Source organism: Lissotriton vulgaris, chromosome 4_1 (genome assembly GCF_964263255.1).
Source record: "Lissotriton vulgaris chromosome 4_1, aLisVul1.2, whole genome shotgun sequence".
NCBI lineage: Eukaryota > Metazoa > Chordata > Amphibia > Caudata > Salamandridae > Lissotriton > Lissotriton vulgaris.
In genome coordinates, this window is record NC_141691.1 from 2,119,313,352 (window position 1) to 2,119,327,033 (window position 13,682).

The window sequence follows — 13,682 nt, forward strand, 5'->3', positions numbered from 1 at the left end:
GTTTTGTAAATGCAAATTCCTAACTATATATGGACTATAACCTATGGTTTTTTCTGTGAATTTCAATGGTTTTTTAATAGCAAATATCAAAAGCTGTCAAATGTCAAGTACGTGATAGGTAAAAACGTTTTCGTGTTTATGCACGCTGATGTGCTTTGAACGCTGCCCCCCCCTCCCTTCTTTTCTCTTAGTAGTACTCTCTCTTTGCAGATAGTGAACGGTAGTTAACGCAGACCTTTACCCCCGTTGTAATCCGTCGTACCTGCTTGTCTCTCCATTTGATTGATTGTTATCCAAGCATTTACTGTTTTAGAATTGGTTCTCTTTGGATCATTCTCTATTTACAAACAAGCACAAAGTCGCAATACTCTGTTTAGTCTTTGCAGATAGTGAAAAATCGTGTAAAAAAATAAAAGTAATCGAGCAAAATCAGTAGACCACTAATTCGATCTCTTTTTGACCTCGGTAAAATACAAACATTAGGAACAACCCTTCATGAGAAATACGAAAATAGTGAAATGAACTGAGCTCCACACCATGAGGGCTGCAAGACAGCTCGACTCCGCCACCCACCCCGCCCAAAATAACGACAAACCCTATGCAAATATTATAAATATAGACAACACACCAGCAAAGAAACAGTGTAAAACATTTTATTAAATAACTATTTACATAGCTATTTTATACTTTTTAATGCCCGATCCGGCTAGCTCAATCGATCGAGCATGAAACTCATGCACTGATAGCAAGCATTGAGAGTTTGTAGAATGATGGCTTCAGATTTTCCACATACGGTGTAGTAGCGCGAACTGGGAGGGGGCGTTTGGATCCTGCCCCTTCCCCAAATAAGATTTTCATACGTGAATGTTCGTTCATGCTTTTTGTCCCTGAGTTGCTTCGATATCACTGCCTTACACAAATGGCATAAGTCCTGGATGTTGAGTGCCATACTTCAGAGTTCTAAGCAGCGCTTGTAACACTGTTTAAACCTTATTTGCACCTGCTGCAGCTTCACTATTCAAAGTAAGTGGGGTCCGTTTGTGGACCTGACTGCATTGGAAAAAAAAAATGTGATACGGTGCCTCCCTAAATCGCTTGACGGAGGCCCCCGAGGGGCGGTGAGATGGCGCGGACTGAGAGGGGGCGCTTGGCTCCTGCCCCCTCCCCAAGTCGTGTTGCCCTGGTGTGGCCTGAGATCGCCCCCGACATAGGCGGCCGGCTCCCGGGGTCCGGCGGAATTTTTTCCCTTTTGATGACTCTTCCATTCTGGACCTTGTCCCACAATCCGTTTGACCTGAAGACACACTGTAGTGGGGCGCCCCTTTACTGTTTTAGTTGCCATCCCGCCCGCTTTTGGTACTCTGTGCCTCTTCCGCCATTCAGCTGTTTACCGCCCGCTCTTGCGACTACAGCGTCTCGCTCACCATGTAGTTGAGTTGCTCCCGCTCTTAAAATTTTACATCAAGGATGCGTCATATGACGCGCCGCGTTAGCGCACCCGGAAGTGCTCCGGTGCGCAAGGCACAGCTTCCCGGAAACGATCCAGAACGCGCCGCGCAGCGCGTAACGTAAGCATAACAGGTCATGTGACTTGTTAATAAAACTTTTCATTGGTTCATTTTACTTTTGTTTTCCTAATGATGTAAGACTAGGTCATGTGACCTAAAAATAACACTTTTCATTGGATTAAAACATTTTTTTTTCCCAAACGATGAAAGCCCCACCTTGTTTCTGGATGTTTCAGACTTAAGCTGGCGTCACCATGAGAGCACCACCATCTCGTAGCTCCGTCGTGGCCATTCCGCAAGCAATCATGGCAGCCGCTCGCCACCGGAAGCCTGCGGGAGTTGAGGGCCCCCAAGACTTTTGTACAATCTTCAAGGCTGAGGGGACGCTTTCGAGAATGGAACCCAAGCCCTGGCAGACAAGCGTCCGAGTTACAAGGTGTCCCAGGGCCATTTTACTGGACCAGGCCCAAATCCGAAGAGCCGGCCGCCATTTTAAGAGTCCTGTGGCAGCCGCCTATCGCTGCATCGCAAGAGTGGGAGCAACTCAACTACATGGTGAGCGAGACCCTGTAGCCGTAAAAGCTGGCGGTAAACAACTGAATGGCGGAAAAGGCACAGTGTAGCAAAAGCGGGCGGAATACAGCTGAATGGCAGAAAAGGCACAGTGTAGCAAAAGCGGGCGGAATGGCGACTGAAACGATAAAAGCGCGCCCCACTACAGCAGACGAGCCTCCGCCATGTGCTTCAAAACTGCATACGTATCTCGTGATATCAAGGTTGGGCAATCAGTACACAACAAGCAGTTACGAGTCCCATTTACACCGGCGCCATTTTGGGCACGGCCGGGCAGGTCCAGGATCTAGTCAAACATAACAAATGAGGCTGACGACTCTGAAGCAGTTGACGCACAGCAGGACATAGCAAATAAACATGAAGTCTCTAAAGCTGTTAACTCACTGCAGGACAAAACAAGTGAACCTGAAACCTCTGGAATAATTGTCGCTCAAAAGAACAACACACAAAACTCTATAGAGCCTGAAGAAAGAAAAACAAAAGGGCACTGAAGTTTCAGACACACTTAACACTAATGACTAAACAAATATATCGTCTGTTTATGAAGCAGTTATCATGTTCACAGAATTGACAAAGAAGTGTGCAGACACCAATGCTATTAAGAAACACAAGGAAATCCCTAACGCATCAGCATTCTTGGAAGAGATTGACACAGATAACATCTTAAGGAACAAACAAAGACAAAATAAGGATGAGGAAGTTATCACTTTAGTTTTTTCATCAGCTAGCGACAGCAAGAAACACATTGTAATGGAGATTAGAGAGGCTACGGATGGATAAATAAATTATCAAAAGAAATAGCGACTCCCCCCTTTAGCAAATTAGCTAAATCTTTGCGTAATTTGGACATTAAAGTTATATTATTGTTGTTGTTGTTGTTGTTGTTATGGTTATAGTTTCCTTTTAAGTATAATTCACCAATAGTTTTGTTTGTAGATGTTTACCCATTAACAATCCCAGTTCCATCACCCGCCCAGGATATCACCACTGTTCCCTATGTCATAAAACCTTAGGATGTTCAATAACTGAAACAGCTAATATGGGTTTACTTACAGGGGACATCTTTTGTTCTGTTTTGTAAAGTAAAACTATTGTGAACGCAAGTATTATACATAGTATATGCTAGGACCTGTTAACTCTTGACACCCCAGGTGCTGTGTATGTTGCACTATAGTGCTGCATCGGGAATACGGACAACCCTATTGATGTTGATTTTTCATTATTGATTATTGTAAAGAAATGGCGACTCCCCCCTTTAGCAAATTAGCTAAATGTTTGCGTAATTTAGGCATAAAAGTTATATTATTGTTGTTGTTGTTGTTGTTATCGTTATAGTTCTAGTTAATTTCCATTCAGAGTGTCCTACACAGCACCACTCTAGGTAAACACTACTTTATGTAAAACCTGGGACATAGCACTCATTGAAACTATAGTTGGTCACCATGGGGTTTAAAGAAGGGATGGTTCTTCACCTGGGTGCCTTCCACAACTCAGCACGTTGTGCTGCCTTGGGACTATTCGCACAAAAGACAGCTTCTGACCATTGTTGTTTTTTTTTATCAAAAAATGTTTAAATATATTTACAGTTTTTGTTGCGTTCGTTATATTTAAAAGTTAATAAAGTTTTATAATCCAACTGTCTTGGAGTACTATATTTTTTTAAAAAATCGGGTGAATGGGGCCTTGAATCGGGTTATTGTCATGTGTGGGCTTTGCAAGTGTACTGCTACAGAATCGGACATTTCAAACTCAAATGCACGTTCTTTTTCTTACCTTTCCGAAGCATGGAGCGCAATAGCAGGCAGAGAAAGGGTGATGCGCGTGTTGAACACTGCCTGGCCTGGCAAGTTGCTGGCAGTGCCCCCCCGCCCGCTCTTGAAAGAGGGCACACACACACCGCCGCCCCGAGTACTTCACAAATCTTTAAAAGACCATGCGCTTGTTCATGAGGCTTAAATGGTTTATCACCCCTTCTAGTACCCCTGCATCGACCCTCTGACGTTTCCTGGAAGAATTAGCACGTAACACAATACCAAACCCTGTCAGCTGAAACCCCCGAGGAATCGTGGGGCATATTATCAAGGGGGTTTATTTCCGCGTTTTTGGCTATAAAAGCCAAAAAAAGGAGATACAATTATCTCCCTATTACCAAGCTGACGCTAACACCAGTTAGTGACAGCTAAAAGGAGATAGCGACCATCTTGGGCCCCGCTTTGCATGTCAGTGATATTTATCACTAATGACATGCAAAGTGGGCGTGCCAAGATGTTAGCGACTGGAAACAGTCCCTAACCATCGCTATCTCCTATTACCAACTTTTGGAGATATTTGCGGTAAGCGCGAATATCTCCAAAAGCTAACACCTGCCCTGAGCAGTTTTTAGCCATGTTATCCAATGGGAGGTGGATAACATGGCTAAGAGCATTTGCTGGATAATGCATGAATATCGCTGACTTTTCAGCGATATTCATGCATTGCGGCCGTTTTTTTCGCATTTGCGATAAACCTTGCTAATAGCAAGGTTTATCTCCAAAAAAAATCGCCGATGTGCGGAGATAATTTTTGTCTCTAAACAAGTTAGAGACAAAAATTATCGCTAGTTGTTGGTAATATGCCCCCGGGTTTTTGCTTGCAGGAATCGGGAGGCGGGAGACTAGCACTGAAATCAGTAGTCTCACGCCTGAATCGGGAGGGTTGGCATGTCTGGATTCTCTACAGCTGGGGCCATAAACTACATCCGCAGGGCTAGGTGATAGCCTGGGTCCGGCCTGGACAATCGGACACAGAGGAAGAGGAGTGTCAGAGGGTGCGGTAGTGAATAGGGTGAAAGGGAGGTGTCGGGCGAGCACAGAGTGTGATTCTCAGGGAAGAGCAGCGCAGATGGGGGGAAGTATATATTGCCCATGCATGAGAGAGAGAGCGGGGGTGACCAGTGCGTGGGGGAGATGCTTGCGAGGGTGGGGAGCCATGCTGAGAATCGACGGCGTGCAGAGAGTGGGTCTGGTCAAGGCATTTAAAATGGCTGCCGTGCACGACAAAATTGTGGCATTGGACAAAAAGGCAAGATGGCGCAGACAATGTTTATCAATAAGGATTCATTTATAACAAAATATTTACTCGCAGTGACAAAATGGTGGTCAACACTTACTGATTTCCATCGAATCGAACGTTAACAGACGTCACGCAGCAAAAAAAAAAAAAAAAGCTCACGCACAGCTGCTGGAAGACATGTATCAACATATTCAGAAAACATAAGGAGTCAGGATACGTCTCCCGCACCCCCTTATACCTAGTAATTTAATTAAAACGAAACACAAAATGGCGAATTCCCGTTTCGCTACCAGTTTGCGGCCCAGTTCGCGGCCCGTGAAGCGCTTCTACCGTGAAAAATATATATTTTTTTTATTTTCCCCATGAGACCCTTTAATAACCCCAACATCATTCCTAGGGGGTCAAGAGAGGTATACCTTGCCCCCTTTCATTAAATTCCCCCTTCGTTTTTCACCTCTTCTTCTCTCTCGATCCTACCGAGAGATAAGATGGCGGCCGCTCCGGACTGTTTAGAATGTTGACAGACACCGGAGAGCCAATCAGCTTTCTGCGCGCAAAGTTCCGTTTCGCGAAAAGTAAGCGGACCGGATCGCTGCCCAGAGCGCTGTTACAGATATATATCTTGTTTTGAACGTTAATTTCTCAAAATCCACTGAAGCACATATATTGAGACCTAGCAAAGGCACATCGGGCTAACAGTCCCTACAATTTTGCCAAGTTTCGTGGAAATCCATTCAGCCGTTCGAGCTAAAAGTGAGTCCAACCGCCCTATGGAAAAATGAATGGGAAAAACGCGTTTTGGGACCCCCCTTTTTTCTCAGCCCCCCCTTGACGAAACCCCCCCAAATTTTCAGGGGCTCCTCAGAAACAAAATGTGCCATTTTCCTGAAAATTTCAGCCGATTCCGTCCTCAAACGCCAAAGTTATTAGACATAGAATTTTCAAAAATCCCTTAGGGAATTAATCCTAACTATATATACCTACTGGCGAGACGCCAGTAGGTAATATATTACCTACTGGCGATAGCCAGTAGGTATATATAGTTAGGATTTTTTTCCTATGGGATTTTTGAAAATTCTATGTCGAATAACTTTGGCGTTTAAGGACAGAATTGGCTGAAATTTTCAGGAAAATGGAACATTTTGTTTCTAAGCAGCCCCTGAAAATTTGGGGGGGTTTCGTCAAGGGGGGGCCGAGAAAAAAGGGGGGTCCCAAAACGTGTTTTTCCCATGCAATTTTCCATAGGGCGGTTGGCCTCACTTTTAGCCTGAACGGCTGAATGGATTTACACCAAACTTGGCAAAATTGTAGGGACTGGTAGCCCGATGTGCCTTTGCTATGTCTCAAGATATAGGCTCCAGTAGTTTTTACAAAAATTAACTTTGAAAAATATATATTGGGCTACATTGGGCTATATATATGTTGGAGCCCAAATGTAGCCCAATGTAGCCCAAAGTAGCCCAATGTAGCCCAAAGATGGCCACCAGAGACAAAAAAAACAAATGTAGCCCAAATATCAGCCAGATGTAGCCCAACTATAGCCCAATGACAGAATGTCCCAGAGTGTTCTAAAGAACAACTAGAGTGCTAACAGTCGTACTTATTACAAAGGTATGGCACACCTGAAGCCATCTTGATTGGAATAAAGTGGTAAATCTTAAAACATTTAATTTAAAAAGGAACAAAATGAGGGGGTTCATTTTGCCATAGAAAGTATGATTAGCGAATATATGACGAAATCCTGCATGTACTATTAGGCCGCAAATTAAAATAACGAAAACTTTTAGAACGAATATGCCTTTAGCATACACTAAACAACTAAACTACCCTAAACCCTAAAACACTACCCCCAGCATGACCCTACACTACACAAACAGTACAACACTACCCTAAACCCTAAAACACTACCCCCAGCATGACCCTACACTACACAAACACTACAACACTACCCTAAACCCTAAAACACTACCCCCAGCATGACCCTACACTACGCAAACACTACAACACTACCCAAAACCCTAAAACACTACACCCCAGCATGACCCTACACTACGCAAACACTACAACACTACCCTAAACCCTAAAACCCTACCCCCAGCATGACCCTACACTACACAAACACTACAACACAACCCTAAACCCTAAAACACTACCCCCAGCATGACCCTACACTACGCAAACACTACAACACAACCCTAAACCCTAAAACACTACCCCCAGCATGACCCTACACTACGCAAACACTACAACACTACCGTAAACCCTAAAACACTACCCCCAGCATGACCCTACGCTACGCAAACACTACAACACTACCCAAAACCCTAAAACACTACACCCCAGCATGACCCTACACTACGCAAACACTACAACACTACCCTAAACCCTAAAACACTACCCCCAGCATGACCCTACGCTACGCAAACACTACAACACTACCCTAAACCCTAAAACACTACCCCCAGCATGACCCTACACTACGCAAACACTACAACACTACCCTAAACCCTAAAACACTACCCCCAGCATGACCCTACACTACGCAAACACTACAACACTACCCAAAACCCTAAAACACTACCCCCAGCATGACCCTACACTACGCAAACACTACAACACTACCCAAAACCCTAAAACACTACCCCCAGCATGACCCTACACTACGCAAACACTACAACACTACCCAAAACCCTAAAACACTACCCCCCAGCATGACCCTACACTACGCAAACACTACAACACTACCCAAAACCCTAAAACACTACCCCCAGCATGACCCTACACTACGCAAACACTACAACACTACCCAAAACCCTAAAACACTACACCCCAGCATGACCCTACACTACGCAAACACTACAACACTACCCAAAACCCTAAAACACTACACCCCGGCATGACCCTACACTACGCAAACACTACAACACTACCCAAAACCCTAAAACACTACCCCCAGCATGACCCTACACTACGCAAACAGTACAACACTACCCAAAACCCTAAAACACTACCCCCAGCATGACCCTACACTACACAAACACTACAACACTACCCTAAACCCTAAAATACTACACCCCAGCATGACCCTACACTACGCAAACACTACAACACTACCCAAAACCCTAAAACACTACCCCCAGCATGACCCTACACTACGCAAACACTACAACACTACCCTAAACCCTAAAACACTAGCCCCAGCATGACCCTACACTACGCAAACACTACAACACAACCCTAAACCCTAAAACACTACCCCCAGCATGACCCTACACTACGCCATCACTACAACACTACCCTAAACCCTAAAACACTACCCCCAGCATGACCCTACACTACGCAAACACTACAACACAACCCTAAACCCTAAAACACTACCCCCAGCATGACCCTACACTAAACAACCACCACAACTCTACACTACACTAACACAACACTACACTACACAACACTACACTACACTACACAATCACTAACCCACGAAAAAATTAACACAAACCCACTTACCTCTCTCGTCATCGTGGTTTTCACAACGCAAATGCATTTACCATACATGCCTTTAAAACGTAATTCTTTGTAAAGGCATGCGCGATAAATGCACATGCGTTTTGAAACAATGCGGGATAATGGTATGCGAGGTCAATGACCTTGCGGGATAATGGTATGCGGACTGAAAGTCTGCGGGATAAAAAATGCGGGAAAATGGCTGCAAACCATGATTAGCAGCAGACTTCCCTGGTGAGCACTAGCTTTACTACAGTGATCTAATGAGCAACTAGAGTGCTAACATTCAGAATTTATGGCAAATGTGTGACACATCTGAATGCCTTCTTGGTAGAACCAAAGTAAACAAGCATTGAAAATGCAATAGATCTCGCCCTCGTTTAAGTTAAAGCCATTCTGTTTGTAATGAGGTGGCTTTTTAGCTTTGCTTTTATTAGTGTTTTTAAAACTTTCATGTAAATAACATGCATATGTATGCATATATGTATATGTATGCATGCATTTATATTTATATAGATATGCAGATTATATATGTTTATATATGTATATTACCTACTGGCGATAGCCAGTGGGTATATATAGTTAGGATTTTTTCTCTATGGGATTTCTGAAAATTCTATGTGTAATAACTTTGGCGTTTGTGGACAGAATTGGCTGAAATTTTCAGGAAAATGGCACATTTTGTTTCTGAGCAGCCCCTGAAAATTTGGGGGGGGGGTTCGTCAAGGGGGTCGAGAAAAAAGGGGGGTCCCAAAACGCGTTTTTCCCATTCATTTTTCCATAGGGCGGTTGGACTCACTTTTAGCTCGAACGGCTGAATAGATTTACATGAAACTTGGCAAAATTGTAGATATGGTTTGCCCGACGTGCCTTTGCTATGTCTCAATATATGTGCTCCAGTGGATTTTGAGAAATGAACGTTTAAAAAAATATATATATCTGTGACAGCGGTCCGGTTAGCGCCCCGGTTCGCGTACCTGACGCGTAACGGAACTTCGCGAAGCGAAGCTGATTGGCTCTCCGGTGTCTGTCAACATTCTAAACAGTCCGGAGCGGCCGCCATCTTGTCTCTCGGTATGATCGAGAGACAAGATGTGGTGAAAAACGAAGGGGGAAATGAAGGAAAGGGGGCAAGGTAGACCACTCCTGACCCCCTAGGATTGATGAGGGGGATATTAAAGTGCCCCGCGGGGCAAAAAAGAATTTTTTTTTTTTTTTGCGATTTTACGCCGTAGAGGCGCGTCCCGGTACGCGAACCGGGCAGCTCACCGGGCAGCTCAGCGGGCAGCTAACCGGGCAGCTAACCGGCAGCGTAGCTGTCAACATTGTAAACAGTCCGGAGCGGCCGCCATCTTGTCTCTCGGTAGGTTCGAGAGACAAGATGTGGTGAAAAAAGAAGGGGGAGATGAAGGAAAGGGGGCAAGGTAAACCCCTCCTGACCCCCTAGGATTGATGAGGGGGATATTAAAGTGCCCCGTGATTTTTCGCGGTAGAGGCGCTTCCCGGTACGCGAACCGGGCAGCTAACCGGCAGCGTAACGGGAGTCCGCCATCTTGTGTTTTTGGAGCGTCCGGTTCGCGTACCGGGTAGCGTCCCGGTAAGCGTAACAAGGGGAAAACCAAGAGAAACAGTAAAAAAAAAATTAAGGGAATAGATTTCCAGCAAACTTGGCAAAATTGTAGGGACTGTTTGTTTGATGTGCTTTTGCAAGGCCTCAAGATATGTGCACGTGTGGATTTTGTCTAATTAAGGTTAAAAAATATATATATATCTGTAAGCGTGCTCCGGCACGCTTACGTTACGGGTTTTGTTTGCGCTGCAGAGCCGATACGTCACGGTTATGCGACGCGCCATGAGGCGTCTCACGTGGCTACGTGATACGTCACGTAATAAAGAATATATTTTACAGCTATAGATATTAGCTTTTAAAAAACCAATGAAACTCACTGAAAAAACCTTAGGTTATAGACCATATATAGTTAGGAATTTGCATTTACAAAACCTTGAAAATTCACTGAAAAAACCATAGGTTAGAGACCATATATAGTTAGCTGGACATTTTATTGGCATAAAACCAATGAAATTCCATATATAGTTAGTTGCACTAACTATATATCGCGCACCCGCAATCCACTGCTGATGATGTCACATATTACATCATTCATGACATGGTCAGTGACATCACTGATGACATCTCAAATGACATCACTGATGACATCACTGATGACATCTCAAATGACATCACTGATGACATCATGACACACCAATACCAGTTACTACATACGCACTCACTGATTCCTACGTCTACACAGACATTCACTCATTCACCCATACAATCACTCATACATACAGTCACTCATTATTACAACACTATCATATGCACTCATACACCTATGCAGACACTCACACACTGCCACTCATCCATGGAGTTACTCACACACCTAGTCAGTCCTGTAAAGAATCAATCACACTTCCATTTCCTCATCTATACAGTTAAACACAGAACACCATACTTCAGTGACATCACTGATGACATCACTGATGACATCACTGATGACATCTCAAATGACATCACTGATGACATCTCAAATGACATCACTGATGACATCATGACACACAAATACCAGTTACTACATACGCACTCACTGATTCCTACGTCTACACACACATTCACTCATTCACCCATACAATCACTCATACATACAGTCACTCATTATTACAACACTATCATATGCACTCATACACCTAGTCAGTCCTGTGAAGAATCAATCACACTTCGATTTCCTCATCTATACAGTTAAACACAGAACACCATACTTTTCACACATATACTAACACATACTTACTCTCTTATACAATCACTGATACAAGTACACATTGATATGCACAGAGTCACACACCTCCCAGCCAGCCACACACACACTCAGTCTTCCATACATCCACTCATTCTTCAATATGTAAAACATATTTACACTTTACAAAAACACACAGACACTAGATGATGTCATTTGAGATGTCATCAGTGATGTCATCAGTGATGTCATCAGTGATGTCATTTGAGATGTCATCAGTGATGTCATCAGTGATGTCACTGACCATGTCATGAATGATGTAATATGTGACATCATCAGCAGTGGATTGCGGGTGCGCGATATATAGTTAGTGCAACTAACTATATATGGAATTTCATTGGTTTTATGCCAATAAAATGTCCAGCTAACTATATATGGTCTCTAACCTATGGTTTTTTCAGTGAATATATATATATATATATATATATATATATATATATATATATATATATATATATATATATATATATATATATATATATATATATATATATATATATATATATATATTCACTGAAAAAACCATAGGTTATAGACCATATATAGTTAGGGATTAGCATTTAAAAAACCTTATTTTACTCGCATAAAACCATTGAAATTCCAGATATAGTTAGTTGCACTAACTATATATCGCGGACCCGCAATCCACTGCTAATGATGTCACATATTACATCATTCATGACATGGTCAGTGACATCACTGATGACATCACTGATGACATCTCAAATTACATCACTGATGACATCACTGATGACAACACCCAGTGACTGTATGTTTCTGTAAAGTTAAAATATGTCTTACATATTGAAGAATGAGTGGATGTATAAGTGTCTGGATGAAGGATTTAGTAGGTGCATGACTGACTGTATGAGAGAATGATTAAATGTGTCTCACTGAGTGTATGGGTTAGTGATTAAAGTGTCTTAATTTGGCAATCATTATTTATGTTGTTCTGGCAACTGCTGCATGTTTAAATCAGTAGCTATATCAGTAACTATATGGGTTATTGAATGGTTGCCCAAGTATTTGTATGAGAGACTGAGTATGTGTGTGGGTGGCTGGGAGGTGTATAACTCTGTGCATAGATGTGTGAGCAGTTGATTCCCTAGGTGTATGGGTTCAAAAGTGCATGTAGAAACAGCTGTATGGACAGTTGACTGTGTGCATGAGTATATTGGTGAGTGAATGGATATCTCAGTGCTACATGTCAAAGTAAGTACATATGTAAAACACACTCCATGTGAGAGTTGACATATATAAATAACTGAACATAAGAGCCAGTGAATGTGTGACTGGCTGTATGAATCATTGTGAACTTGTATCAAGGATTGTATAAGAGAGTAATTATGTGTTACTATATGTTTGAATAAGTATGGTGTGTATAACTGTATAGTTGAGGAAATGGAGATGTGATTGATTCTTTGCATGACTGACTAGGTGTGTGAGTAACTCCATGGATGTGTGACAGTCTGTGAGTGCCTGTTTACACTGAGTGTATCTAAGGTTATATTAGAGTCTGAAGATGTATTATCACATAAATGATATCATCAGTGATGTAATCAGTAATGTCAAATGAGATGTCAGTGATGTCATCAGTGATGTCATTTGAGATGTCATCAGTGATGTCATCAGTGATGTCATTTGAGATGTCATCAGTGATGTCATCAGTGATGTCACTGACCATGTCATGAATGATGTAATATGTGACATCATTAGCAGTGGATTGCGGGTCCGCGATATATAGTTAGTGCAACTAACTATGTATGGAATTTCAATGGTTTTGTGCAAATAAAATAAGGTTTTTTAAATGCTAATCCCTAACTATATATGGTCTATAACCTATGGTTTTTTCAGTGAATTTTCAAGGTTTTGTAAATGCAAATTCCTAACTATATATGGTCTATAACCTATGGTTTTTTCTGTGCATTTCATTGGTTTTTTAAAAGCTAATATCTATAGCTGTAAAACATATTCTTTATTAAGTGACGTATCACGTAGCCCGTGAGACGCCTCATGATGCATCGCATAACCGTGACGTATCGTCTCTGCAGCGCAAACCAAACCCAAAACGTAAGCGCGCCAGAACACGCTTAAAGATATGTATATATTTTTTTAACCTTAGACAAAATCCACACGTGCAATATCACAAACGTTCAAAAAACACAATATGTCGGACTCCCGTTACGCTGCCGGT